This window comes from Pteropus vampyrus, unplaced genomic scaffold (genome assembly GCF_000151845.1).
Source record: "Pteropus vampyrus isolate Shadow unplaced genomic scaffold, Pvam_2.0 Scaffold138, whole genome shotgun sequence".
NCBI lineage: Eukaryota > Metazoa > Chordata > Mammalia > Chiroptera > Pteropodidae > Pteropus > Pteropus vampyrus.
The window spans coordinates 2,039,020-2,043,126 of NW_011888919.1; the positions used below are offsets into that span (position 1 = coordinate 2,039,020).

The 4,107-nt window shown below is 37.2% G+C and overlaps 1 non-coding gene across 1 annotated transcript; it reads left to right on the top strand.

Annotated features, from left to right (window-relative positions):
* Positions 1 to 1,943: 1,943 nt before the first annotated feature.
* Positions 1,944 to 2,062, top strand: LOC111744653. The gene has a single exon (XR_002782270.1). It is a non-coding gene; the product is annotated as a 5S ribosomal RNA (ribosomal RNA).
* The last annotated feature ends 2,045 nt before the right edge of the window (positions 2,063 to 4,107 follow it).

Consider the following 4,107-nt stretch of genomic DNA (forward strand, 5'->3'; position numbering starts at 1 on the left):
AAAAAGCTTCTGCGCAGCAAAAGAAACCGTCAACAAGGTAAAGAGACAAACATCCGAATGGGAAAATATAGTTGCAAGCAACGCCTCTGATGAGGGCCTAATATCCAAAAAAGAACTCATACGACTCAATAACAACAAAAAAGCCTAAACAATTCAATCAAAACATGGGGCAGAGGACCTGAACAGACACTTCTCCCTAGAGGACATACAGATGGCCAACAAATATATAAAAAGATGCTCAACATCGCTAGCTGATCGGAAAATGCAAATCAAAACCACAATGAGATACCATCTCACACCTGTTAGAATAGCTATAATAACAGAACAAGTAATAACAAATATTGGAGAGGATGCAGAGAAAAAGGAATCTTCATACACTGCTGGTGGGACTGCAAATTAGTATAGCACTTTGGAAAATAGTATGGAAGTTTCCTCAAAAAACTAAGAATTGATCTACCATATGATCCATCAATCCCTCTACTGGGTATTTACCCCAAAGACTTGAAAACATATCCGAAAAGATATTTGCACACCGATGATCATAGAAGCACTATTCACAGTGGCCAAGAAGCAACCAAAGTGTCCTACGATAGATGATTGGCTAAAGAAGCTGTGGTACATATATACAATGGAATATTGTATATATGTCAACTATTCTTGAATGACATGATTCTCTATAAAGACAACATCGATGGACCTTGAGATAATCATGCTAAGCGAAATGAGCCAGACTGAAAAAGTTGAAAATCACATGATATCACTTATATGTGGCATATAAACCTAAAAGCAACAAATGAACAAGACAAACAGAGACTCAGGGACATGGACAATGGACTAGTGGTTACCAGAGAGGGTAGGGGGTGGGGGAGGAGGGAAGAGATAGACAGGGTAAAGGGGGTCAAGTATAGGATGTGTGGTGGAGGGTGAAGTGGGTAAAGGGGATTAAATATATGGTAGCTGAAGGAAACTGAACTCTGGGTGGTAATCACACAATATATAGATGTCAAATTATAATGTACACCTGAAAATTATATAATTTTATTAACCAATGTTACCCCAATAAACTTAAAAAAAGAAAAGAAAAACCACAATGAGATAACACCTCACTCTCGTCAGAATGGCTATCATCAATAAGTCCACAAACGAGTGTTTGCTAGGACGTGGAGAAAAGGGAACCCTCCTACCCTGCTGGTGGGACTGCAAATTGGTGCAGCCACTATGGAAAACAGTATGGAGTTACCTCAAAAAATTAAAAAATAAAACTAATATATGACTTGACAATCCCACTCCTGAGTATTTATCCAAAGAAATCTCAAACACTAGTTCAAAAAGACATACGCACCCCTATGTTCATTGCAGCATTATTTATAATAGCCAGGATATGGAGGCAACCTAAGTGTCCACTGATAGACAATCGGATAAAGAAGTGGCACACAGGTACAATGGAATATTACTCAGCCATAAAAAGAATAAAATCTTGCTGTTTGCCACAACATGGATGGAACTACTGGGTATTATGCTGAGTGACAAAGACGAATACCATATAATCTCACTTGTTTGTGGAATGTAGGAAACAAAATATATAAACAAAACAGAAACAAGCTCATAACAAACTGATAGTTGCCTGCTGGGAGGGGGCTTGGGGGATGGGTAAGAAAGGTAAAGGGATTAAGAAGTACAAATTGCCAGTTGTAAAAACAGTCATGGGGATGTAAAGTACAGCACAGGGAATATAGTCAATAATATTGTCACAAGTATGTGTGGTGTCGGATGGGGACTAGATTTACCAGGGAAATGTCTAACTACTATGTTGTGCACCCGAAACTCATAATATTGTATATTAACTGTAATAGAAAAAATCATGAAAGCAGCTGAAGAAAAATGATACTGCAGAGGGAAGCAATGATTCAAACAACTGCTGACGTTTGAAAAAAAAGATCGCAGTCTACGGCCATGCCACCCTGAACGTGCCCGATCTCATCTGATCTCGGAAGCTGAGCAGGGTGGGGCCTGGTTAGTACTTGGATGGGAGACCACCTAGGAAGACCAGGTGCCGTAGGCACACACAAAAAAAAGGTCGCATCAGAAAACTAGGGCGGAAGAAAGAAGAGGAACAATATCTTTAACTTCTGCAAAGGAAAAAAGCACAATTCTATATTCAAAGACAATGTTCTTTCAGAATAAAAGCAAAATAAAGACATTTTCAAATACGAGACATTAGAGAAAATTCACTGCCAGCAGAACTGCACGACAACAAATGCTCCAGTTCTTCAGGCCAAAAAGAAATGACACAGGAAACCTGGGTCTCCAGGAAGGAAGAACTCCAGAGATGCTAAATATCTGGATAAGTATAAAATACTATTTTTTCTTAATTTACTTAATATACAGATAACTGATGATGCAAAATATACATAGATGCAATACTTATAAAGTACATACATTTCACATGAATTACACAATAATAACTCTCAGATGACTGTGAAAAGAGGATTTAAATCACGAAAATAAGTATTAGTTAAATAAGGCAAAGAGGTACAGCTAAAAAGCTGATAATAAAAATGGAATGCTTAAAAATCTTTAATTAGTCCAAAGGATAGCAGGAAAGGAGGAACAGAGGAAGAAGTAACAAGAGAGAGAAACAGAACGAATACTGAAATGGTAGCCCTAAATATAACCACATAAATAATTACATTAAATGTTAACTGACTATACAAAGGCAAGAACTGAACGGATTAAAAAGTAACTAGATGCTCCCTTCAAGATGCATACCTTAAGCATCAAGAGAGATCGGTTAAAATTACATGGATGGAAAATTTCTTAGGAACAGTAAGCATGAGAAGGCTTGGAGCTTTTAATAATGGTAAAAAGGTCAGTACATCAGTAATACAATTTTTCGATGTTTATGTGACAAACCACAAAGTTTTAAAACACATGAAGCAAAATTTATAAAAATTAAAGGGAAAAATTAGGAAAATTGCAATTGGAGGTAAAGATTAATCTCTCAGAAACTGTTAGCATGAGACAAAAATCAGTGAAGACAGTTATCAACAGTATCCACCACCCTTAATCTAATTGCTATTTAGATATTAAACACTACAAAAAAAACCTTGTATTAATCTGGGCATGAATTAGCTTAATCATTTTACTACCTGAATTATAGTTATATTTCTTTGGTACATTATTCATGTAATAATTTGTAGCTTAACAACATTCCATTATGTTAAACCATTTTAACAGTTTATCTTGCCTAGATATTCCTGGAGTGTCTGAATAACAACAGAATTTTTATATGTATGTAATCTCAAAAGTATCACAAGAGAGGGGAAAAAAAGAAGAACAGAAAAAAAGAATCTGGCTTCTGACGAGTATGTCATTATACTGTAAAAGGCTAATAACATTCTCTCTGCCAAGGGAGTGAATAAAGTTTAGGTGCAGAAAAATAACTAGATGCAGACCCACTCAAAATAGTGACATACTCCTGGGTCTGAGAAAACGTGGACCCCTGATAATTTAGTAAGCCATTCTAAAAAGCCAGCAATTATTAATTCCTGAAATACAGAAATAAAAAAGCAGATATCTTCCACATTAAACCAAATGCTCTCACTTTGGGGCAAAAAAAATCTCATTAGTATATCTTTAATTCAGTTTGTTCTAAAGTGACTCTTCAGTGAACAATCTTATTCACATTAGAGTTCCCCCGAGTGACCCCTGCAATTCTAAATTGTCTCTCATAAAACCGTGCCAGTTAGGTAGGTGTATATAAGTTGGCATTATGGGGAGGAAAAGAAGGAAGCAGGTGGCAAGCCTGAAACGAGCGAGATTTATACTGAAAAGCCCGCACGAGAAGTGCCCAGTCTGCAGGGCACTTACAGACTATCTCTGGAGCTTAGCCCAAAGCTGGTTGCCACCAATCAGGGCGATGACACTAATCAAAGCAGTTCTCGGGCACACGAAAGGAAGAAGTTATAAAATTTTGATAGAGTGACCTAAAGCAAAGCTTGTATCCAAGTAACTTTGGTCTGCGGAGACCTAAACTTTCCAGAAAATGTACTGGACCTGTGTTCAGTGTTCTGTTGCCGTTGACTAGCAGACCGACCATAGGAGCAG